General features: G+C 45.0%; 1 protein-coding gene across 4 annotated transcripts in view; it reads right to left on the bottom strand.

The window, feature by feature from the left end:
• RNF2 (ring finger protein 2) overlaps nucleotides 1-24,336 on the bottom strand; it is a 53,253-nt gene extending 28,917 nt beyond the window's left edge. The window contains exon 1 of one of the 4 annotated variants that reach the window (XM_073356674.2): nucleotides 23,994-24,336. The gene's annotated coding sequence lies outside the window, so the exon portion shown is untranslated. Of the gene's footprint in view, nucleotides 1-23,092; nucleotides 23,270-23,328; nucleotides 23,584-23,827; nucleotides 23,931-23,993 lie in introns of those variants that run through there. The other 3 variants (XM_073356675.2, XM_073356676.2, XM_073356677.2) reach the window with 3 other exon arrangements.
• Nucleotides 24,337-26,996: the final 2,660 nt, after the last annotated feature.

The following is a 26,996-nucleotide window of genomic DNA, read 5'->3' as shown; positions in this document are numbered from 1 at the left end:
CGCTTCTCAACTGTGAGGGCTGCTCTCATTTTGGTGTCTTTGCGCTTCAGGGCAGAGGACAGCAAGTCACAAAGTTCCATGAAAGTGGCCCTATGCATATGAAAGTTTTACAGCCACTGGGACTCATCCCATACCTGAAACACTATGCGGTCCCACCAGTCTGTGCTTGTTTCCCGGGCCCAGAATCGGCGTTCCACAGCATGAACCTGGCCCAACGCCACCATGATCTCCCAATCACCACATGCCGTGCTTCTAGGAACGTCTGTGTCCACGTCCTCATCACTATCGTAATCACGCTATCATCGCTTCCTTGCCTGGTTTTGCAGGTACTGCACATACTGCTGGATAATGCACGAGGTATTTGCAATGGTCAAAACTGCAGCGGAGATCTGAAAGGGCTCCATGCTAGCCGCGCTATGGCGCCTGCATGGGTAATCCTGGAAAAAGGGCACAAAACGTAGGAGAGCAGAGTGACAGCACAAGAGGTGCCGTTCGGTTCACGATAGCCGAAAAAAGGCAGGAAATGGTTGTCTTCTGTAGCTTTCACGGAGGCAGGAGCCCAGGACAGATAACATGGAGAAGCTCGGTAGCGCGGAAAGAGCAGGAGAGCAGAGCGGAGGTGGAAGCTGTGCTGCTCGGTTCATGATGGCCGAGCAGAGTTGGCAGCGGAAGCAGTCGATGAGGAAGAGAAACAGTGGATACTTATAGAGATTACATAGAAAGACTAGAGATAATGCGAGGTGGATTCATAGTAGCAGGAGAGCAGCAGTGCACCGTACTGCACCATCTGCTGAAAGCAGTTTGGTGTCTGCACGCCAAAAAGGCGCAAAACGATGGTCTGCCGTAGCTTTCACAGTAGGAGGAGCGACTGATGACACACACCCAGAAACACTCGCAATAATGTTTTTCCCCATCATGCACTGGGAGCTTAACCAAGAATTCCAATGGGCGGCAGGGACTGCTGGAACTGTGGGATAGCTACGCACAGTGCACCGCTTGGACATTCAACGCTAGCCTTGGTACTATGGATGCACTCAGCCAAATACACACGCTTTCGTGGCGACACACAAGACCAAATGTGTAAAATTGCTTCCAAAAATTCAAATAGAATAATTTCTAAATAATTTCATACTGTAGACGTACCCTAAGACAACATGATTTTAAAAGACTGAATTAATACCATACGACTAATCTCTGGCCATGGCCAGAAAATTTTTAAATGGCTACGGGGTGGCCAACCTGAGCCTGAGAAGGAGCCAGAACTTACCAATGTACATTGCTAGAGAGCCACAGTAATACATCAGCAGCCCCTTATCAGTTCCCCACAAACTACTCCCAGCGCCTCCCACCCACCAGCAGCCCCGCCAATCAGCGCCTCCCTCTCCCTCCCCCACCTCCCGATCAGCTGTTTTGTGGCTTGCAGGAGGCTCGGGGGGAGCGAGGGCAAGGCAAACTCAGGGGAGGAGATGGGAAGGGATGGAGTGGGGGCAGGGCCTGTGGCAGAGCCAGAGGTTGAGCAGTGAGCACCCCCCAGCACATTGGAAAGTTGGTGCCTGTAACTCCAGCCCTTAAGTCGGTGCCTATATTGACTTCTGAAGAGCCACATGTGGCTCCAGAGCTTCAGGTTGGCCACAATAGGCAAAGGGGTTAGCTAGCTATGGATACAACCTGCACTTGGGTGCACTGCCCAAAAAGTGACAAAAAGGTCAAGGGTTTGCAATGGCAACTGATTGCAGCATCTAATAATTGCTTAGTGCCATTCATACAACTCCATTTCCCTAAAAAGTGGTTTGTTAAAAGATGCAGAATCCCGAAAAGGGCATTCTTTCCCCATCCGTCCACATGCATGCACATACAACCCTGGCTACATTAGGAAGTTAGTGCTGAAAATGGTTACCAGTGGGTTTCCTTTAACCAGACAAGACAAAAGAATGTTTTCTGTGCCATTACTAAGAAAGCATTTTGGAGATTAGAGTGATAGCTATCTTTATGACAAAGCGGTCATATAATTCAACCAATGGACTCAGCAGGGACGTGGCATTTGGATCGTAAAGACCAAACAACTTTTCAGAAGTTAAATGTACGCATTGTACATCTCTATAGTCTTTCCCGTCAAATATGTAGTTACACAATGTGTTCAAATAAGACTATATTCTTAGAAAAAGTAATTTGTGGAATTATCAGTTGCGGAGTGATTTACAAAGAGCTAGGTATCTTATTTCTGTCATCAAGTTGTGACATTTATTTTACCACTTTAAACTACACAAATACAACCTATCAAAATATATATTTTTAATAGCACCTTTCCCATTCTCTCTCTCTCTCTCTCACACACACACACAAACTACTAATTCTTCCATTGGTTTAATAACAAGAGAACAAACAAAAACTTGTTTATGTACATACATACATACACACACACACACACACAGAGCCCCCTTAGGTCATCTCATTAACAACAGCCATCCTAGAAAAGCATATAGGCCAGGGGTGGGCAAACGTTTTGGCCCGAGGGCCACATCAGGGAATAGAAATTGTATAGTGGGCCATGAATGCTCAGAAAATTGGGGTTGGGGTGCGGGAGGGAATGAGGGATCTGGCTGAGGGTGCAGGCTCTGGGGCGGGGCCAGAAATGAGGAGTTCAGGGTGTGGGAGGGGACTCCAGGCTGGGGAGTAGGAGTGCGGGGGGTGAGGGCTCTGGTTGGGGGTGCAGGCTCTGGGGTGGGGCTGGGGATGAGGAATTTGGGGTGTAGTTGAAGACACTAGGCTGGGACCGAAGGGTTCGGGGTCGGGAGGGGGATCAAGGCTGGGGCTGCAGGCTCTGGGATGGGGCTGGGGATGAGGGGTTTGGGGTGCAGGAGGATGCTCTGGGCTGGGATCGAGGGGTTCGGAGGGTGGGAGGGACATCAGGGCTGGGGCAGGGGGTTGGGGCGTGGGGAGAAGCTCAGGGGTGCAGGCTCTGGGAGGCACTTACCTCAAGCAGCTCCCAGAAGCAGCGGCATGTCCCTTCTCCGGCTCCTACACAGAGGTGAGGCCAGACGGCTCTGCCCACTGCCCCATCCACAGGCACTGCTCCTGCAGCTCACATTGGAGCACCAGAGAGGGGCCAGGCCACGGCTTCCGGGAGCCACATGGAACGGCCCTCTACCCTGCTCCCCAGCTGGAGCGCCGGAGCAGGGCAAACCCCAGACCCCACTCCCAGCAGGAGCTTGAGGGCTGGCTTAAAACAGCTGGCAAGCCGGATCCGGCCCATGGGCCACACTTTACCCACCCCTGATATAGGCTATTTTGCCAGTTTTGCAACTGTGTTCCAATACCCTTTAACTTCTACTGTTATTTTACTGTTCAAAAATTCAACAAAGTAGTTACACTTATGAAAGGCACTTCAAGATTACATACAAAGAACATATTTTTACCATAGAAACAGCTTTTAGTCATTATCTCTGCATCAGCAGAACACCTCAAAACTACATCTAGAATATAATTTATGAAGACATTAGAAAGAGAAGACTCCATCATTTAATCATTGTCCTAGTAACAGAAGTATGGTTCTTTATGCATGCTTATGATTCTTGAAGATATGATTAGTAATTAGTAACAGTTATGTAAAGTCATTGTTTAAAATAATTGCGTATAAATTAACTGGTGTGATATGTTCAAGAAGACTAAGATCTGTAAAATGCAATCAAACCTAATTTAAAAAGGCTATTAATGCACCAACTCATTATATAACCTCTGAAGTTGAAACTTCAAATAGAAGTTACATGCCTCAAGAGAAGTCAAACAATGATTGAGCACTTACATATGTTGTCCATTCTCAAAGACCTTTGGAAACAAATTAATCTTTGCATTATCCCTGCAAGGCAGGGTAGATACATGGCTGGCAGCACAATTGGGAATCACCAGACATCTACTAGTTAGATGCCAACATGAAAGGCAAGTGGGGGCTGGCTCGCCAGTATATCCATTAGCAAGGTCATGCTGATGGGCAATGGGAAGGTGGTGGGATTCTTACCGAGGTGCTGTCCCTAGACACTACTTGTGGGCCCTCCATTTTATAGACCAGCCCCCTTGCTAGCAAGTGCTTTGATTAACTTAGTCACCTTCCCCACCCCACCAGAAATACACTATATACAATTATAGAAAAGAAGGAGAAGGTGCTTTCTCTCACTGTTTCCTCCATCCTCACCCCACAGCCTCCTGGCTACTGCAAAGAAAGGTGTCTGCTCATCTTTTATTCCCCAGGCCAAGCCTCCTGGCTGCTCAGGAAGCAGTGGGAGTCCACAGGGAGTGGTTGCTTAAATAACTCTGTTGCTGAGGCCCATATATTTCCTAAGACAGCAGATAGAATGAAAGAGAGATGATCGTTTCTCTGTTGCCCACAGGGGTTTCCATTAGCACCAATGGGACCAGGAATGATACCACAGAGTACCAAGGGGTAGTGGGTGCCTCCCACCACAAAAATATTTCCCACTACCCCACCACATCAGAGAATTGGAATAGAAGCAGAGGCATTTTGTTCCCTTATTATAGTGTGTGAGCTGTGACTTTGATAGTTATTAGTGAAATACAAGCAGTGATTACCTCAGAGAGCAGGGAGATTCCTGCTGAAATGATCAGCATACAGGGGATACACCAGTGTAACCAAGGCCAGGTCTATACTATAAACTGACATTGGTATAACTATGTGGCTCAGAGGGTGTGAAAAATCCACCTCTGAGCAACACAGTTATACTGACATAAACCCCGGTGTTTATATCAGGAGCCAGAGAAGGTTGATCATAACCAGGCCAGACCCCCAGCTGCCGGGCTAGGGCCAGGAGAGCCTTTGTGCAGGGGGGAGGAGCGGGGGGGTCGGGGAGGGGGTCAGTGCATGAATCCTTTCCTTTTCCACGCAATCTCCCCTGCAGGCTTGGACTATGGGCTGGCACTGCTGCCCCCTTTGTCTCCCCTATCCCAACTTTTTCCAGCTGTGTGGACTCAGGCAGGAAGAGGAAGCTAGCCTGGGAAGTCTAGCCCAGACTAGTCTAAAACAGTGGCCTGTAAGAGGGATCCGGCCTGGGCTCCCACCTGTGAGGCCTCCATTTCTGAACAGAAGTAGCTTTAAAAAAAAAAAGAAAAGTTTTTTAAATACCAAGCAAATGATCACGGACAATTTCAGAACTTTTCAGCAAACAAAATGCATCAAAGAAAAGCAAGTTCTCTGAAATTTGCCAAGATATACCCTCAACTTCAAGAATAGGCCTAATTCTGGGTAAAGATCGGTAGGAGAGTCCTCTACCAGTATTACCTCCAAACTATGTACCTTAGATAATGACGAAAAAGACTGTATCATAGAAGAATGGAAAGTGGAACATTCAGCATCAGATTCTTCATTAGAATAAAAAGAGGTGGAAGGAAATGACTGAGCAATACAGTACCATGAACGGAAACTGGAAAAGAACCCACATGGTAATAAAGTAAGCCCAGGAAGTAAGATTCCACCGGAACCAAGTGATACTGTGCAAATTGTATCTGAAGGTCCAAAATAACCACAGTTAGATCTTCTCTTCAAATGAAACAAGAATGAGTAGAGAAGTTTCAAAATAGAGGTTCGGTTTATATCCATGGGTCAAATACAGTGAAATAATGAATGCAGCTTACTGCTTCCCATGCAGACTTCTTTCATCACCTATTGCTGTACAAAAATTTGTGTTTATTGGTAATGGCTTCAGAAAATTGGAAAAAAGCTATGGCATAGGATGCAGGTTTCCAACAGCATGAAAACAGAATCACAAGAGCTGTCACATGGTACGGGCTTAATTCAAAATCATTCAGTCAAAAGGTGATGGTCTTTCAGTTCAGTTGAAAATTACTGTTGCATATTTTGCTTCAGTGCAGGAGAACTGTATGTATATTGAAGTTGTGGCAGATGTCCTCCGACTCACTGTAGTCCAGGGGATTGCTTAAAGAGGAAAAGAAGAGAGTGACAGCAGCAGCAACGACAACTTCTTCGTACTACTGACTCTAATAGCCAAATACTTGAGTATTGGTAAGAAAGAAAATTGAAAGTGGGCCATGCAATGCAAAATATACCCATTCATCAATACAAAATTAAATCATTCACATTCTATCAAAAAAAACAAAAAAAACCCATTAATGCATAAGCCAAGAAGTGAAAGAGACTAATGTTTTCTCTGTAATGCTTAATGAAACTAAAGACATTAGCAAAGTTGAACAAGTGTCAGTTATGTTGAGATATTATTTGCATAGCATAGTATATGAAAGATTTTTTGGCTTCCATCTTGTCAAGTCACTTAATGTGTTCTTCACATCGTGAAAGAGAGTGCATCGTCACGGTGTTGTACTGATATGCAGAACCGTATTACAATGGTGTTCATTGTTTCAACCACAAGCTCAATTTAGTTATTGTTTATGTATGCAGAGGAAACAAACATGCACTGGATTTTTTCACTATCTGGAGAAATTGTACACTTTTCTCTTTGGTCAGCTTTACACACTAAATTCACAGCCATTAAGAAAGTACAACCCAAAAATAAAGTCTTGGCATTGAAGAAGCTCTGTGATACTCAATGGGCATACCAAGTTTCTGCTTGTAGTGCTGTGAAAAAAGGCAATTTCATCCATTCTTGTGTCATTTGCTATAATATCTCGAGATATATCAAGAGATGACAGGGCAATGGGTTCACAAGGTCTTTAGTTCAGTATTGGACTGACTTTGCTGTTCTCCTTTGCATGTTAACAAAAATTATTTAACTGCTTAAAGTTCTATCTGACTACCTGCAAGCAGTTGAGTGTGACTTTTCTCAGGCATGCTGATCTGTGGACACCCCAATCAGTGAATTTCTGAACATGAGACATTTGGAAGAGGCATTTGATGAAATATGGAGCAAAGTCATTACCACTGCTTCAGAAATTATTTGAAGCCATCTAAAATGTTGGGAACACACAGCGTAGTGAGGCAGTGTGGCTCCCCGCCACCCCAGAGAGGGTCAAGCCCCTCCAGACACCAGAGTGAGCGGAGCCAGGAAGCTCTGAGCCCACCCCTCAGAGGGACAGGCGGCAACCCGAAAGTAGAAAGGCAGGCCCTCAGAGCTCACTGAAGAGCAGCCACCAGGGAGGCCAGACGCAGCCAGCCTAGCCAGAGACTGCGAAAACCCCGCGGCCCCAGACAGGCCAAGACTGACCTGACCTACGCCCACTATCCAGGGGAGTTGCTGGACCTGCCCTGCGCCTACTATCCAGGGGAGCTGCCGAACCTGCAGCTTGCCCACTACCCCGAGGAACCCATGGTGCTGCACATCCCAGAGAACACCGCGGTGACCCAGGTTCCAGAAGGAGGGGAGTTAGGAAGTAGCCCAGGGACAGCCGACTCTAGTCTGGCTGTAACTCTGCCAGAACCCATGTCAGTGTGTTGCGGTCAGGATCCCCACTGACCCAGCAGCGGGTCATTTGCCGCTGCTAGGGCCCCGGGCTGGGACGCAGTGGAGTGGGGGGACGCAGGCTCGTGGGTGGCAGCCTCCCCCTCTTCCAGGTCCTTGGAGGCCTGGGCTAATTCACATATGCTGTGTTGCTCAGCCTCTGCTTGAGGGCCTAAGCTACTTACTGTTTGTTGCCCCGCCCTGACCCCAGGGCCTGGGCCTGCCTAATCTTGAACTGTTTGTTCTGTCCCAACCTGAGGGCCTGAGCTACTGACTATTTGGTGCCCTGCCCTGACTCAGAGCCCGGGCCTATGGTGCTCATTCCAGTTACCGCAAGGGTTGCCAAGGGAGATTCCGGTGACCAGACAAATTCCCCAAAGTCAACTGTGTGTAACGAGCCGGTGTGGCTCCCCACCACCCCGGAGAGGGTCAAGCCCCGGCTAGCCCCTTTACAACAGTTATGTACAAAAGTTGCTTAAAAAACTTCAGGAATACATTTCAACTGAAGAACAGATAAAGGAGACTTCAGGACAAACTCCTTTTTGTCAGAGATTGATTAAATTACTGGAGAGAACTTCAGATAAGATGTTCTGAAAATAAAATTTGTTCTTGATGGTGTCAATTGCCTTCACCCAAAGTATGTAAAATTAAAACACTAGAATCATAGAACACTATGGATGTGATATAGACATTGTGAAGACAGAGGTAAACCTCTTGCAAAAGTAACTGAATGCTATGAAGAAGAGAAAAAGTCCAAGACTGACAGTTTGCTGCAGCTGCTAATTTCTTTGGATAAATACAAATTTGCCTTCCACAAGCTGCATAAATTCTGTGCAATTGGTACAAGTATTCCTCCATCAAATGCTGCATATGAAAGGGCATTCTCATGTCTTCAATGCGTGAAAGATTAGCTGAGGAACTGCATGACAAGTGACCAGGTAAGGGACTTGGATGTCATGACTATTGAAAAAAAGTTGTCCGAGTCTCTGCAGCTGGAAAGAGTTGTCGACAGATTTACTGCTGCTTTCAACAGGCATATCAAGCTTCAATATGGTAAGTAAATTGTGACCAACATTATTTATCCCCATTTTATAAAGTGTATATGTAGAAAAATCCATGCTCCCTTAATAATAGTCTTTACCATCCCTTTGCCACCCCAAACTAATTATTCTAGCCCTGCCCCTGAATGGGACTGATCAGGGTCTTTTTCATTTCTCTACTGCAGGTTGGGGAATGTACCAACCATGAGGCACCAGAGCAATGTGCCTGCAAATACTGGAGTTTGTCTACAAACAAAAGATGTACCTAATGGTATAACCTCCCTCACATGGACACAGTTATACCAGTGTAAAGGTGCTTAGACCAGTATATCTTATTCTCATACAAGAAGGGGAGTAAGCTATACCAGTATAAGGTATATTCATACTAGTTTAACTGCATCCACAGGTTGTACTAGTTGTACAAGTACTAGTATATATGTTTAAAAAACAAAAACCCAACCTGTAACTGACAGTTGTACAAATAAAAAACTAAAGACCTCTATGTAGACTAGGTCTCATTAACAAAACTTCACTAGAGGACATACGAATGATTATCTTTACAACTATAAAGGCCTGGCCTTTTAAAAAATTATTATTGAAGAAAGTTTAATTCCTGCAGAAATTGTAGGCCCCTTCATTTGCAAGCCCATAGTTTCCCTGCTAACAGGGATGAGAAAGCAAGTTGACCTTTCAAGTCTTGGATAGAAATGTAACAATATCCCAAGACCACTGAGACAAGAATGGTTGATTGACTAAGACTACACGAATTCCTGGATGTCGGCCATAGATGCTAATCATGCCTCCTTTTTCCAAGAGCGGACAGATGCGTATCAGTATGCTTAGGGGACTATTTTAAAAATTGTTAGCATTACAGCATTATTTTATTTCATCTGCTGATAAGAATGTCAGAGAGATGCTACACTGAAGAAGCCACTGTTTGTTCCCACACATTTGTACTCTGTTCCCCACTCTGCTCTCCGCTGACCAACCTAGATCAGTCCAGTACCTTCCTAATCTGAGAGGGAAATCAGGGTGTTTTCTTTCAAGATACATAAAGAAGAAATAGATGGGAATTGATCTGAACAGAGGTGTACTGAGAGAGGCTAGAATAGTACATTACTGAGTTCATATATTGCTAAATATATTATATGTAATATAATATTACTAGGACTCATCATTGCATGTTAATCCAAGTAATATAACACATCACTACAGTACAATGTATATTAAACATGATGAAACAAGTTAAGTTTTAAAGCACGTCTTCTACCCTTTTATTTGTAATTTTAAATCAATCACTTCAGTTTTGGTTACACTTAAAGAATAGTGTAATGCACACTGAAAACTAAACAGGCACAGTGCGATAACTCTTCTAATAATAATCCTGTACTAACATTTACAACTGGTCTTTACCATTCTGTTTTCCAACTTAGAGAAGTGGGTGTTGAAATATCAATTAAAATTTGGGTGTAACTATATACAAAAAAATAATTACAGCAATGAAATTCCACCATGGCAGACAAGAGATTAGTATCTATACAAAAAAAGAAACAATAGTTTGTGAAGCATTTACAGATGATGTTTGATCTCAGATAGGCACACACAGCTCCCACTGATGTGAATGCTAGATGTTCAATTCATATCCAAGGGCACAAGTTATCCAGTACCATTTATGTACAGGTATTAGCTTTATTATGGAGGTGCCAGCTAAACTTCATACTCAAGGCTGAGCTAAGGTTTACACTTAAAGCAGGGATTCAACCTCTTATGAAAAATGATGCATCTTCCCTAAAGTTATAGCAGTTTAATTATAGGATGATTTTTTTCTGAGAATTTACAAGCAAATCTTTTATAAATTAACGGTAATTCTAAAATATTGGTCCTTAAAGATAGACATTTTCCTTTGTTCTTAATGAACTTAACAAAATTCTCTTAACTGCCCATAAAATAAAAAGCCCACTGAAATCTTGTCCATAGGCCACACTTGAGGTGGTTTTTTGTTGTTTTTTAAAAAAAGATTCGTAGTCACTCTCTCTGGTCCCGTCCCATCTCCTCCGATTCCGCCACTACCACCAACACCTATATTCTTCATGCCTGAAAGTTTCTCCTTTAGCAGAGGCTACATTAAGATACAGTCAAGGTTGAGAGTACATCAGTAATTTAGGGTTCAGCACAATACAGCGTTGTTGTGATTATCCCCCAGAATAAGCATAATAAACCCAGAAATTCCAAGTTAAGGTTACTCTGAAAAGAAAACCAAATTTGTTGCGTGGGTGTCATAACTCCATTTTCATATGTGAACCTTAATTCTGCCTTGTAGTGACACCATGAGGGCGAAAACAAATATTTAAAAATCAGTATAATCTAACACAAGACCACAAACACTGAAATGCCTTAACGGTAATTATATGATTAAACACCCAATAAAATTGAGAAGTCCAAAAGGACCGCAAGGCTTTATAGAAGTTTAACAATCTAAGGGCAGACACCCTTAATAGCGGGGAATGTTTTAGAGGAGATTAGTTCTTCAGTATTCTTCTACATTCCTGATCACAATTGTTCTGAATTTTTAAATCTAAATTTTAAATTTAGCCAGCCCCCAAATCCCTGATCATCCACAACCACCTCCAATAAAAAAAAAAAATAGTATTTCTCTTCAACACTATACTTCTGAGAAATCCAGTAGCACATCTGAAACTATTATTAAGAAAGCCCTCCAGATGATGTCGGATAGTGGGGAATACAAAATATTGATCCAGAGATTCAATAGCACAAGATTTCTTTATTATATTCCTTCTCCTGAAGGGGAAAAACGGAAGCTGGCACATTTTGCCTGGTGGATTAAGATCTAGAAACTTCCTGTTAATTTTCACAACTTACTGGCAGTGAAATATACTGATCAGTATTCTCTAGAGTGCAGCAACATTTCCAGTCTGTCTCTTAAACAGCTCATCCCTGCATTAGCAAACATTTGAGTTTGACAGTTATGTTCTTACAGTTGCTTAATTAGCATTTGTGCGCGCACACAAACCCCCCGCCCCGGAATATGCAACGACAAACCAGAGATGGGCAAATTGCCACTGTTAACATTAACCAAAAAGAGGCAATGCTCCTGTTTTAGATGTCAAGAGAACAATTACTGCATTATTTGTTAAAGAATTAAAAATTGTGCCCGTCATTCCTAAGGCTGTTTTATGGCTTCTAAAGGACTTTGACAGTAGCACGTTTTTAAAACCAGGTGATTTCAAGTTTGATATTTCTCTTTTTCTTCTGTGTATTAATAGGCATCAGACTAATTACAATAACATTTCATAAAAAGGGAGAAGTTACACACAACGCCTTTATTAAAACATAATGCCATTCTCACCAACAGAGCTCAAATTTATTCTGATGATCCTGTATGCCCTTTAACATACCCAGGATGCATTAGTATGCAGCCTTTTGGATCCATTCTGTTCTTTTCCATATAAAAAAATCCTTGGTGTCATTACCCTACCCCAAAAATTGTTTTGATCCCTCTTTCCAATATCTTCTCCAACTCACAGACAGAATTATCATCAATTGGCTTACTCCACTTACAATGCGCCTTGACTGTATTATCACCTGCTTTTAAAGTGACCCCAAATTCCTTTAAATTCACAAGGATGCTAATTTTCACTAGTTTTCATATTTCATCATCACGGCAAATCCCAAAGGGACATGGCTTCCTTGCAGATCAAGCACCACCTGGATCAATCTCTGTCTCGGTTCGTAAGGTGGTCTAGCTGTATATTCAATTTACATCCAGCATTGGCAATCTTCTTAGTCCAAAGTTTAGCGCTCACATGATCACTGGCCATGTAGTGAAATTCCTTGGTAAACTCACTTCAGGATTCACTGTTCTTAGCAATTGGGCACGTCTACACTGGCAAAGTTACAGCGCTGGCAGTTACAACGCCACTCAGAGAGCGCAGAAGAAAAACGCTGTGGTGCCTTCACACTGACAGCTGCCTGCAGAATAGCGTGTTCACACTTGTGGCACTTGCAGCGCTATTTGGAACGGTGCACTCTGGTCAGCTATCCCACAGAGCATCTCTTTCTCTTTTGCTACTAAGACTTGGTGGAAGGCGGAGGGGGTCGCAGGGCATCCTGGGTCCAGTCTTAATGCCCTGTGCTGCATTGCTTCACATCCCAGCAATCCCTGTGCTTCCATCCACATTTGGCACCATCTTTCAACCTGTTGTGTATTACACAACCTGCCCCTTTCAGGCTGCAGGAATGGACCCCAAACTGCTGACCAGTATGCTGCTCGTTCTGACCAACACGTCACGAGTGGCAGTGGAGTTATTCCTTAAACTACAAAGGCAAGAGGAGTGAGACGTTGATCTCACCATGCAAAGCAGCTACAACACGAGATTTCTTGTGGCATTCACAGAGGTGCTGACCACAGTGGAATGCTGCTTTTGGGTTCAGGAAACAAGCACTGAGTGGTGGGATCACATCGTGATGCACATCTGAGATGATGAGCAGTGGCTGCACAACCTTTGCATGAAGAAAGCCACATTCATGGGACTGTGTGATGAGCTCACTTCAGCCCTGTAGCACAAGGACACGAGAATGAGAGCTGCCCTGTCGCTGGAGAAGCGGGTGGCGATTGTACTGTGGAAGCTGGCTACTCCAGACTGCTACCGATCAGTTGCTAAACAGTTTGCAGTGGGAAAGTCAACCATTGGAGTAGTGTTCATGGAAGTGTGCAGAGCCATTAATCGCTTCCTCCAAAAGACAGTGACTCTGGGCAATGTGCGTGACATTGTGGATAGCTTGGCACAAATGGGTTTCCCTAACTGCAGAGGGGCGAAAGATGGCACACACATTCCAATTCTGGCACCAGACCACGTAGCCACAGAGTACATTAATCGCAAAGGGTATTTCTCAATGGTCCTCCAGGTGCTTGTGGATCACTGTGGCCATTTCATGGATGTTAACGCAGGGCGGTCTGGAAAGGTGCATGACGCATGCATCTTTCGGAACCCTGGCCTGTTCAAGAAGATGTAAGCAGGGACTTTCTTCCCGGACCAGAAGATCACCGTAGGGGAAGTCAAACTGCCCACTGTGATCCTGGGAGACCCTGCCTACCCCTGAATACTGTGGCTTATGAAGCCATACATGGGGCAACTTGACAGCAGCAAGGAGTGGTTCAACAGGCTGAGCAAGTGCAGAATGACTGTTGAGTGTGTTTTTGGCCATTTAAAAGCCCGCTGGCAATACTTGTATAGGAAGCTGGACATGGCCGATGACAATATCCATATGCTTATAGCCGTGTGCTGTATGCTCCATAATATTTGTGAAGAGAAGGATGAAAGCTCAGCGGCTGGAGGCTGAGTTTGAACAGCCAGAGACCAGGGCTATTAGAAGGGCACAGCGCGGGCCCATAAGGATCATGGATGCCTCGAGGCTGCAATTCGAAGCTGAAAGCCACTAATATTTGCTGCTATGCTCGGAACTGCAGTGCTTGTAATGCTAAGAGGTGACTGGTGCACATGATGCAATAAGGGGGTTTAACATAATTGCATGTTGCTTTGCAGTGCTCTTTTTGCTTTCAATTAATAGAATAAAGATTGTTTTCAAACCAACACAATTATTTTATTAAAAGACAACAACCGGAGGAGCGAGTCAAATGACAAAAATACATGAACAGGGAGGAGGAGGGGGGAAAAGGAAGGTCTCCAGAGGAGATAGGGTCCTTGGATAGCTACATATTTGTGTATGTCCAGGGATCATACCCAACCTTCTCCTTTGGAGTGCAATGCAGTAGGTGCTGTACTTCAGCAGGGCCAAACTGCAGAGGGATGGGTGTTGAGTGCAGTGGGTAGTGCAAGTCCACACTGCTGGACTGTGAGGAGGGAGGAGTGGAATGCTGAGGGTAGAGAGTGGAGTCAGGAGGTTGAGGTGTGTGTGTGTGTGTGTGTAAGGCATGGGGCGCATGGGAAAGAGTTTTGTGACAGCAGCTGTAGAGGAGGATGGGCGTGGAACTGCTCGGCTTGATGAGCTAGTATTGCCTGGTGCATGTCTGCTCGGCACTCCATGATGTTTACAAGCCGCTCCGTGGCTTCACTGTGGCGTGCCGTGTTCACCTTTCAGTCCCTCTTCTTGCTGTCCCGCCACTCCTTCAATTCCTGTTTCTCAGCAGCAGAGTGCATCATAACCTCACGCAGAAAGTCCTCCTTAGTTCTTCGTGGTCACTTTCTAATTCTGCGCAGCCATTCTGCCACCAGTAAGAGAGGCTGACCTCCCAAGATCATCTCTGTGAAGTCTAAATGCAACACTTTAAAGAAGCAGTATTGTTTGCAACACAGACAACACTGATTCAGTGCTTTAAAACACGGCCAGTACTCACACATCTGTCACTAACTGGCTGACCCCAGGCAAGCACACGAGCCACAAGACCCCCAAAATGGTGAGTAGCCACAGGGGCAGGGTGAATCACTCTTCTCGGACCCTGCTGTACACTGGACACGTGGCTCTTAGGCAGAGCCAGCACTGTAGGGGGCGCTTGATAGTCATTCCTGTCCCTACACTTTCCACAGGATGTGATCATTATGGAAGATATCTCGCTGCTGAGGTTGAGCAGAGAATCAAAGGAGGGTCTTCTCCAAGACTGCGGCTTCTGCCCTGGCCCCATGCGGCTCGCTTGTGTGCAGCAATGGTCATCCATCCCCCTCCCTCCGTGACGGCACAGTGAAGTTACCATTAATGGGCAAAAAACAAAAGCATCTCTGCCAAGAAACCTGTGGCAGCGGATTGCCCAGTATCTTCAAGAGTTTCCTGGAGATCTCCAAGGGAGATTCCCGAGAAGTGAGGGAGTCTATCAACAGCCTGTTCCGCCACTCACATTAGGTATGCGGTGGGAGACAAGCCTGTTTTCTGCAACCCTCCTGCCCCCAACAATTCCCAAAATCAGATCCACTTACCAGGGGCCTCCTCTCCTGTTTGCGTTTTGCCAAGATCAGATTGCTGTGACTGGCTAGTGTCCTCTGGGGTAGAAAAGAGCTCCTGACTGCATGCATCTCTGGCCTCCAAGCCATCCTCTGCCTCTGGGTACCCCTTCCCCTCTTCGTCCAAGATTTCCTCCTCCTGGCTCGGTCCACTCTCAACTGGCACGTGAGCCAAAGAAGTATCCACAGGGGCCTTCGCAGTGGAGGTGGGGTCACCACCTAGTATCGCGTCCAGCTCTTCGTAGAACTGGCAGCTCGTGGCCGCAGCACCGGAATGGCGGTTTACCTCCCGCGCCTTGTGGTAGGCGTTCTGCAGCTCCTTCACTTTTACCCTACACTGCAATGTGTCCCGATCATGGCCCCTTTCTATCATTCATCATGAAATCTGTCCGTAGGTATCATAATTTCTACGGTTAGAGCGCAGCTGGGACTGCACAGCCTCCTCTCCCCAAATGCCGATGAGGTCCAGCAGCTTGGCATTGCTCCAAGTGGGTGATCGCCTGGTGCATCGAGCAGGCATGGCCACCTGGAAAGATGCACTAAGACCACTGCATGCATCACCAAGCAAACAGGAAGAGGACTTTCAAATTTGCAAAAGAATGTATGGGCGGATGACAGTTGGTCACCTGAGGGCAGGTCAGTAAAGTTAAAACTGATAACCAGAGAGGTAAGAACAGGCATTGTGGGACACCTCCCGGAGGCCATTCGCAGCGCTGTAATTGCCACAGTGTCTATACTGGCACCACAGCCCCAGCGCAGAAAGCTGTACGCCTCTCGTCGGGGTGGTTTTTTAAAAGCACTACAGCTGTGCAGTTTCTGCACACTTAGTGGCTTGGCAGTGTGTACACCTCAGGAGTTACAGCGCAGAAAGCCACTTTACTGCGCAGAAACTTGCCAGTTTAGACGGGGCCATCCTAACAACATATCCATACCAAGAAAGCTGCTGAAACCAAACCAGTGCCTATTACTCCAAGGGGTGGGGATTCTGAGTGACTGCACGCCCGCAGAAAACACCCCCCCCCGCCCCCAGAATTCCTGTGCTTCCCTGCAGGGAAGCAAAGGGAAGCCATGTGTTGGGGCGGGGGAGCGGGAGGGGGCGACCATGGGCGCAGTTTTTGGGGGGGGGGGGGGAAATTGCCTACCTCCAGAGGAGAGACATGGGGGGGGGGGGAAACGACACACACAGGGTTACATGCCACTGCCCCACTCACCCCCATTTCTGCAAGCACAGAGCTGCCCAGCTGAAGGAGGCTGCATCTCTGCTCCACTGACTCTGCAGCTGAACACCGCCTTCTGGGTCCTAGTGCCAGTCGCGCTCCCCTTCTGTGTGCTGGGAGCCTTCCTGTTTTCTGTGCAACACTGAGTGGCCGCAGTGGGGCTGGGTAAGGAGGCGTGTGAGGGGAAGAGACAGTCGGGAAGGAAAGGGGTGGAATAGGGTAGGGGGAGGGGAATGGAGAAGAAAAGGGGATAGGGAAATTGCAGGGGGAACCTGGAGCCTGGCATGCAGGGTCCCCTCAGCAGCAGCCGGTGCTCCCCTGTTAAGCAGGCCCATTGAACCCTCACCCTGACAAGCCATACCCCCTTACACCTGGATCCCCCCGAGCCAACCACACCCAGACCCCGCCCCCACTGATCCCCAACTAGCTGCACTTGGACCCCCACGCCATCAAGCCCCAGTCTCCCGACACCCGGGCCTCCCCACTCCACCCCCCACACCTAGCCACAACCACCTTCCCCTGGATCCCCTGCAGAGCCCCACTTTCCCTGCATCCGGAACCCCCTACCGAGCCCCTGTGCATCCAGATATTCCACTGAGTCACCCACACCCAGATTGCCCCACACAAAAATCTCTCACCCCATGCCTGGATTCCCCAACACTATGCTCCTCCACACTTGGATCCTGCTGGGCTGAGCCTGCCCACCCACACTGGTGCACCTGGCACAGAGGGGCAGGGCCCTGGGGTGTTTCTGGGGCAGGCCCAGCCCTTACACTGTGTCAGGGTCAGGTGCAGCCTACTGACGAGTCCCTGTATCAGGGGATGTGGGGGCTTCAGAGTGATCTCCCACCTCAATGCAGCCAGTGGCCTGTGCTCCCCACTGGTATGCTGGAGCCACATTTATTTACTGACAAATAAAATTTACAGAATTTTTCAGAATTTTTTTTTAAAAAATGTTCGCATAAGTTTTAATTTTTTGGCATAGTACTTTTAGGTGTAGAATTCCCTCAGGAGAAGCTGATGAAGGAAGTTGCTGGGTTCAGCTTCCAATTTCGTTATTTCTGATATGGAATTTCCATATTTATGCATACTCAAGTTCACTAATTTTTTGACAAGACTATTACTAAAACTAAAGCCACCCCTTCATAGTAAGATGGAGGTTTTAAAAAATTCTAGCACAAACCCAAAAATCTCTCCCTTTTTGTTCCAAAAAATAATAAAAATTCAAATTTCAGCTTTACTAATGCAACAGGTAGTTCAGAAATTTCCTACTATTCAAGCTAAAATGAACTGACATTTATACTTATACGGTGTCTGTATTTTGTCTAAAAGCAGTATTAAGCTGTCACACATGATTAAAGATTTGTGCCAAGACTGAAATGAAGAATCATTACAAAAACAAACTATCTTATCAGTCATCACTGCTGGCCCAGGTTGACAGACGAGACCAGCACTTGAACTCAAAGGCATTAAATGCATATAAAGATTTAGCATACAGCTAATTTAAAAAGACAACAAAAACACACCATGAAGGACCTAAACCTAACTCCATATGAAAGTATTGGCATTCACATCAGTGGGAACTGGATCAACCTTTGTATTACAGTCCAGATTATCCAAAACAGGGCTGTTCATGCCTTTTGTGGCAAGAGCTAAATTACATTTTTAATTATGGTCCATGAGCTAAGGCTACAGAATAAGGATCATATGCTACACACAATCCATAGCAGCTCTCCCAAGGAGGTCAATAGAAGTTCTGCACAAAGATGAAGCAAATAAAACCTTTATGAAATCGCTACCATTTAACATTCTGTCATTTCTGTCCCTTGTTCGCCAATCTGTGTACATGAGTAAGGCATGCTACTATAACTGCATTCTGTGTATGACTGGCACCTAAGTTTTAGAAAATATGGCTCTTAGATTGTCAAGATTAGACTTCAGAGTTAACCCACTGAGGTGAATGGGGGCAGTTTAAGCCACTTTCACAGCCTGAAAAATCAGATTTAGCCAGTGCTACATCAGCTCACATTTGGAAAGATTTAAAAAACCAACCAACCAACCAACCGTCAAAAGGGCTACACATTTTAAAGAAAACACACAAAACAAAGATTTTAGATTGTTGAGAATCTGAATCTATGATGGAGATGGATAAATACATCATACAGGCTAGGGAAGACATCCCTTATCCAACTAACAGACTCATATTTTTACAATAAGCTCTTTCCTATAAAAAAAATAAAAATAAAAAACTATGAAGCATAAGAAAGCAGGTTACAAATAGAGTAAGCCTTAGCCAGAAATGCACCTCATCACTTTTAGAATGGGGCAGTGCTGGGAAACAGTACATACTCAGTCCTTAACTCAGACTGCTGGTAATGCATATGACACAAAGCGCCCCATGTATCCCCCTATTGTGGAATGCACCCCTTGTGGCAGAGCTGTGCTTCAGAATCACAGCTTTCACTTTTAAAGACCATTCTAGCCCTCAGAGTACACTTGGCTCATTTTTTTTTAGTTAACCAAGTTAGTGTTATCTTCCTGAAACAATAGTTCTGGGAGGTATAAATTGCCCATTCAACTCAATAAGGATGTTTTTCTAAGTGATATGCTCTAGTTCAAACAGGAATCAATTCAGGGAAATCCATGGCCTGCATTATGTAAGCGGTCAGACAAGATGATCACGGGCATTTCTGGTTTTATAATCTATGAACTCTGACAGTTTAAATGCCAATATTGTTAACAATTTCGCTGTTAATTATTTTAGCAGAAATACACAGCTAACTTGCTTACACAATAATCCAAACAGTCATCCACACCGCCACAGGCACCAAAAGCCACAACTATCCTCAACCCAGCTGCCAAAGTCTCTGGCTTCCCCCAACTTCTACGATGCAGTTCTCAAACCGTGGGTTCTCAGCAGTTCTCAAACCGTGGGTCGGGACCTGAAAGTGGGTCACAACCCCATTTTAATGGGGTTGTCAGAAGCAGGTTGGGGTGCAATGAAGATTGAGAACTCCTGAATTAGTCTCATATTGACAGTGCCTGTGTGCAATACCAAAAACAGAAGGACAACATAAAAATGAATTTAATATCAAAACAATTTTATCATTTGTATATTTAAGTAAAAGACTCATTTTTAAAAATGTATCTGGAGTTGTGGCAGAATTGCCAAGCTGCTTTATCATAGTACCACAGAATCAAGGAATCTTGCAACAGAATCAAGGCAAGAGTATGTGAGGTCTTGCCCATTATACAGCCTCAGAGTGGTGGCTAAGGGCTTGTCCACATTTGAAAGTTAATTAAGATGGAGTTGGACAAGAACAGCTACATTCACAACCTATTTGTGGACAATATTATTCCAGAACAAGAGTGCCTTGTTCTTGTTTAGCTTAACCAAGTGACTTACCTGAGTAACCCAGGAACATTTCTATGTGTAGCAAACCCTTAGGTACACAGCAATGAGGTGCATCAAGCTGCTCATTTCAAGCAGATTCAGTCAAGCTGTTGAGATTCGGTCACGTGCAACTATCAGGAGAAACACCACTTTCAAATCTGCCTAGTCAGCATGCAATTTATATAATATAACCCACTATTATCAGATCTAACACTCAGTTTGATCATCAGTGATACTAGTTAATAGACTACAGAGAATGTAGTATGTTGTAGTCGTGATGCTCCCAGAATATTAGAAAGAAAAGGTGGATAAGGTAATGTCTTTTATTGGATCAACTTCTGTTGGTGAGACCCACTTTGTTGATCTACAGAAAATTTAATTAACCACAAGAATTAGCAAGTTATTCCTCAAGCACTTATTAGCTACTGTGAGTCAGATCATCTGCAGAAAACCAGAAAGTGATATGACTTTTATTTCATACAAGAAAAAGACATTCCATTGCCTGAATATATAAGAGAAGTTCTGAAAGTCAAATAACTCAACCTTATATATAATTGCTTTACATCTACATTGCTCATACAGAAACATTTTTGTTACATTTAGTAAGTGAAAACTTTGATCTAGTGGTTGGCCAAAACCAACAGTAATTCACCGGATTTCAGGCCTCTCTCTCACCACATATACAAAATATATCTTGGCTAACAATATCTACACCAGGTTTAAACCCAGTAATGATCTGAAATAGTTTAACTTTAACCCCTTGTGGTGGAAGGGAGGAGGATTTTTTTTTTTTAAACCTTGTAGAAGAAAAGAATACTGCTGCTCTTGCTCAAACTGCTCACAAGAGGATACTGCAATCCAGAGGTGGAAGTGGGGGGGAGGGGGAGAAATCACAATTCCTTGAATATTTCTACATTGCTACAAGACTATGCACCACGATAACATTGAACTCTATTCATTCTTAATTGAATTACTTTAATTTAAAATAAACTTCTCCAAAGATCAGTTAATCTCCCCCACAAAAAATAAAATAAGATCAGATTTAACAACCCTTCTTCTCCAATCAACCATCTTTGCCCTTGCCCCATAGTCAATCAAAAACAGGCACTTGCAATTCCACCCATGCTTTATGTGAACTATGTGACGCATTAGTGATTCACTTTACATTGATTCCTCTGTTTTTCCTGCATGTTCTTGATTAATTATTATACTGGTGTTCTAGCTAGCCCAGACTGTGCCTGGACTTTTTTTTAAATGAACCACACACACAAAAAAAGCGGCTCGTATGCTGACTTTATCTTCCACATTATATATTTTAGCCTGCCTTTTCGCCTTGCTTTATTTCACATTGATTTTTCATTTGGTTCTTTTAAGTGAGTGTTGCGAGAGAAGAAAATAAGTATTTAATAAAAATAACAGGAGTACTTGTGGCACCTTAGAGACTAACAAATTTATTTGAGCATAAGCTTTCATGGGCTACAGCCCACTTCATCGGATGCATGCAGTATTTAATGGAATTCAAAATAACACAGGTATCAAGACATCTGTGTCTCGTGTTTGATAACTACATTTCTACCTCAATGTATATCAGCCCCTAAAGTTTCAAAACCCTGCTCTAATTACACAAGAGGCACTAGCAAATCTTTGTACACAACACGTTACTGTATGTCATTCTTAAAACACAACATGCCATTGATACAGGGAGAAGAATGCCACATATTTCATTGGGACTCCGCATATTACTTAAGCAGTGAGACAACAGGCAGTGCTTTTCTTGGCAATTACAGCAGAGCTGGTTTGGAGCTAGGATGCTGAAAGTCAAGTCATTTTATCCACCCAAGAAATAAAATAATCACCCTAAAATTCATTGTCTGTGGTAGCCTCCTGCTATTATGAAATTGAATAACTACAGAAAACAAACATTTGTTTGCATTATGAATATCAGTGTCAGATCACAGAGCCATAAACCCCTAATTGAAAGTTCTGAACCTATTTCCATATCACTGAGATATATGTGACATGGCTTTAGATCCAGCCACCAGTGGAGCTCTCCCACAGTCACTTTCACACTAATGTCTATGCCTAGCAAATGCACAGATCTGGCACTTTACTGTCACTTTCACCCCCTCCAAACAAGTAACCCATTCAGGCTAAAGCTCCACACACACATCTTTAAATGTGAAATAATACTTCAAGGTAACTGCTTATATGATTTACACTATATTTTGTGAAAGAAAATATCAGTGTCTTGGCTGACAACTTGTACACCCATTCCGAGTTTGACACGATGTATAAAAAATGACAAATTGTAACATTACAAAAGTAAATTTATAATGAAAACACAGAAGAATTCAGCTGCAGTACTTCTAGCAGGAATTCCTACAATAAATCATATCTTTTTCACAGAATGAATGAGGTATATTTAAAGAGCTTTCCCAAGCTATCCAAAAATAGTTTCACATATGTACTAGCTACATGTTTTCAAACGCAAAGGTTTTCTTTTAATCTTTTTTTAAAAAAACCTGTCCCATCACTAGAGATCTCATGCAGCATTGCATCTCCCCAATACCCAATAGGAATAATAGTATTAGAATTTGATCCCTGTTTGTGTTGGGTATCACATTAGTTCACTTGATCCTCTTGATTTCAATGGGATTATTCATGGACTAAAATCTAGCCCAAATATTTTTATAGAAAAGGAGATACTAAAATCAACTAATGGAGTTTAGTGTGTACCCTAAAAGGACAGGAAGACATTTAAACTAAAAAAAAAAAATATTGCTTAAAATTATTGCTTTATATATTCATTTAGACAATGTTAAAGGTGGGCAAGTGCTCTCAAAAGGCTCTGCCAAACTAAAACACAGAGCAAAAGTTTTAAGCAAAGAGTGCTGTTAAATTGTTACTGGAAACAGTGTAAATCCTAGCATGGACATTAGCCTTCACAATTCCTCGACAAAAGGACTTGCTTCAATCAAGTCTTTTTTTGATACCCTATTGAAAATTATATACATTCTATACCAGCAGTTAAACGTTCAATACCCACCGCTCACAACTGTGAAGGTGTGGACAGGGCTTTAACGAAAAAATAGAGCAAAAAACTGATAATAGCACAGTGGTCGTGTCAGTAGGTGAAAGCAAGACATTTACCACCCCCTTCTCAAAAAATAACTGCCCCGGGCTATGTAAAATAGCATCCTCTTTCATTTCCCCAAATGCATTTACCCATCTTGCCCTCTCTGTGGTTTGCACTGTTCGCGGTTACGACGCAGCGCTATTTACCTCGCACCGCGGCTCTTTGTGTGTATTCTGCCCCTCTGGGATTGCCAGCAATAAATCGAGGGACACGAAGGGGCTGCCACCCCCCTTAGGGATTAATCAACGTTTGCAGAGCGCTCTGGAGGTGCAAAGCGCTGTATAGATGCTTTAGCGAGACCCGTGGTGATGGGGGAGAGGGGGGCGGACATCCCTGACATGTCTGACAGAAACTCACTGCCAGCAAGATAACCACCCCGGGGTCTGCAGCCAGAGCCAATCCCGCCGCCCAGGCTCAGAGGAGTCTGTGCCCCCAGCACAGAGACAGGGGACGCAGAGCGCAGACAGCTCGGGCTGCGGGGAGAAACCCAGACACCGACACCTCCCTGCTCATGAGCAGCGAACACACCCGCCACAAAGGGGGCACGTTTGTGGGGAGCCTCGGGCCCTGGGGCCCCCTCCCCGGAGCATGGACGCCTCACGCGGGAGACCGGGGTTAAACCACTGCTGAGGCGAAGGGACCCACCGTGGGGAGCCGTCAGGACTAACCCCCGGTTGCGGCACGAAGGGGCCCCGCCCGGGGAGCCAACGAAGGATGGGCTGCGATCCCCAGGCAGCTCTGGCCACCCCAGTCCCGGCAGGGGAAGAAACCGAGAACCAGACCCAGCCCTGCCCGCCGCCCCCTCGCTCACCGGCTGCGGGCTCTCCCCTCGGCCGAGCCCCTTCTCCGGCGGGCGGAGCCGCCGTAGCCCCAGCAGCACAATATGGCGAGCGGCAGCCTCCGCAATGGAGCTCGGGAAATAGAAGGGAGTTACATATTCATGGCCGGGGCCGGGCAAGGAGAGCGGGGATGGGACCAGGTTTCCTGAAGCCCCCTCCCCCGGCGGGGAGTGGGAGTGCTCAGCTGGCGGGAGCCAGGCCCAGCCCTGCCTCGCCTCGCCTCGCCTCACTACCGACGGCGCAGCCTTCTTCAGCCTGGCTCCAGCAGCCCCTTAGCGTCTCCGCGGCTGCACGGTCCCGCGCCTCAACCAAGTCAAGTGCCAGCCCTTCAGTGCCGCCCCTTCTCGGCTGCACAGCCCCCCTCACCCTAGCTCCAGCCCCTCAGTGTCACTGCCCCCTCTCAGCTGCACAGCCCCCCTCACCCCAGCTCCAGCCCCTCAGTGCTGCCCCCCAGGAGCACAGCCTGCCTTGGCCTAGCTCCAGTCCCTTAGTGCCCTGCTTCATCTTAGCTCCAGCAGCTCAAGCCCAAGTCCTGCACTTCCACACCCAACGTCTTCATCTTCACTCTGTACTAACAGGCTGAAGCTGGGAACTTTGGGAACTGTCCCAAACTGAGGTGTCATTAGAGGAGTTTTTGGAACAAATTGATAAACTAAACATTAATAAGTCTCCAGGACCTGATGGTATTCACCCAAGAGTTCTGAAGGAACTCAAATGTGAAATTGCAGGACTACTAACTGTCATCTGTAACCTATCATTTAAATCAGCTTCTGTACCAAATGACTGGAGGATAGCTAATGTGACGCCAATTTTTTAAAAAGGCTCCAGAGGTGATCTTGGCAATTACAGGCCTGTAAGCCTCACTTCAGTACCGGGCAAATTGGTTGAAACTATCACAAAGAACAAAATTGTCAGACACATAGAGGAAAATAATTTGTTGGGGAAGAGTCAACATGGTTTTTGTGAAGGGAAATCATGCCTCACCAATCTACTAGAATTCTTTGAGGGGGTCAACAAGCATGCGGACAAAGGAGATCCAGTGGATATAGTGTATTTAGATTTTCAGAAAGCCTTTGACAAGGTCCCTCACCAAAGGCTCTTAAGCAAAATAAGCAGTCATGGAATAAGAGGGAAGGTTCTCTCATGGATTGGTAACTGGTTAAAAGATAGGAAACAAAGGGTAGGAATAAATGGTCAGTTTTCAGAATGGAGAGAGGTAAATAGTGGTGTCCCCCAGGGATCTGTACTGGGCCCAGTCCTATTGAACATATTCATAAATGATCTGGAGAAAGGGGTAAACAGTGAGGTGGCAAAATTTGCAGATGATACAAAACTACTCAAGATAGTTAAGTCCCAGGCAGACTGCGAAGAGCTACAAAAGGATCCCACAAAACTGTGTGACTGGGCAACAAAATGGCAGATGAAATTTAATGTTGATAAATGCAAAGTAATGCACATTGGAAAACATAATCCTAACTATACATATACAATGATGGGGTCTAAATTAGCTGTTACCACTCAAGAAAGAGATCTTGGAGTCATTGTGGATAGTTCTCTGAAATCATCCACTCAATGTGCAGCGACAGTCAAATAAGCAAACAGAATGTTGGGAATCATCAAGAAAGGGATAGAAAAAAGAGAGGAAATATCATATTGCCCCTATATAAAGCCATGGTATGTGCACACCTTGAATACTGCATGCAGATGTGGTCGCCCCATCTCAAAAAAGATATATTGGAATTGGAAAAGGTTCAGAAAAGGGCAACAAAAATGATTAGGGGTATAGAACGGCTTCCGTATGAGGAGAGATTAATAAGACTGGGACTTTTCATCTTGGAAAAGCGGCAACTAAGGGGAGGATATGATAGAGGTCTGTAAAATCATGAGTGGTATGGAGAAAGTAAAATAAGGAAATGTTATTTACTCCTGCTCATAATACAAGAACAAGGGCCACCAAATGAAATTAATAGGAAGCAGGTTTAAAACAAACACAAGAAAGTATTTTTTCACACAACGCACGTGATTCATGTGAATAGATTCATGGAAGATAGGTCCATCCATGGCTATTAGCCCGGATGGGCAGGAATGGTGTCCCTAGCCTGTTTGCCAGAAGCTGGGATTGGATGACAGGGCATGGATCACTTGACGATAACCTGTCTGTTCATTCCCTTTGGGGCACCTGCCATTGGCCACTGTCAGAGGACAGGATACCGGCCTTGATGGACCTTTGGTCTGACCCAGTATGGCCGTTCTTCTGTTCTAAGCTCTGTGCTCCTTCCCTTCAGGCTCCCCCCCCCCCCATCCCTATCTTGGTTCAGCCCATTAGTGCAGAGCCCTATGCTTCCCTCACCCTCTATCCCCCATTTTACCTCTAATCCTCTATTACAGAGACCTTTCTTTTCACCCCCACCTAACCTTACCCCTAGGCATTGAACCTTATTCTGAACCCAAGGAATGCTCCCCCTTTATCCTCCCTAGCTGAGCTCCAGGTGTTCAGTGCAGAGCCTGGGCTGCCCCAAATCCCTGGGTGCTAATGCTTGGGCTCCTACCTTATCCTGAAGTTTAGCCTTCTATTCCTCCCATCCTAGCACCCCGCAACCTCTGGGCCCCTTAAGCTGAGCTCCAGACATGGAGATGCAGTACCCTCTCTATTCCTCCATCCTATCCCCACTCTACCAACTGAGCTCCAAGTTTCCTTTAGCTGAGTCCAAAAAGTAACTACTAAAGCAGAAACCCTTTTCTACTACTTTGTATTATTCAATACTTTCCAAATGATGAAACTGAACCAAGAAATCGAAAATACTTTTCAATACTCCTCCCTTTCTTTGTTCAACATCACACACTTTCATTAAGAACCAGTGAAGCCCACTGGAAGAGGAAGATGCAATACAATATGAGGATACCAGGAGGGAGAAGTAGTTTTTTATGGTGCTATAATAAGACATGTTGGGCTGCATTTGTGTTTTCACGTTTAG

The sequence above is a fragment of the Lepidochelys kempii genome, chromosome 8, assembly GCF_965140285.1.
Source record: "Lepidochelys kempii isolate rLepKem1 chromosome 8, rLepKem1.hap1, whole genome shotgun sequence".
NCBI classification, from domain to species: Eukaryota; Metazoa; Chordata; order Testudines; family Cheloniidae; genus Lepidochelys; species Lepidochelys kempii.
This window is presented reverse-complemented; position numbering and strand designations above follow the sequence as displayed.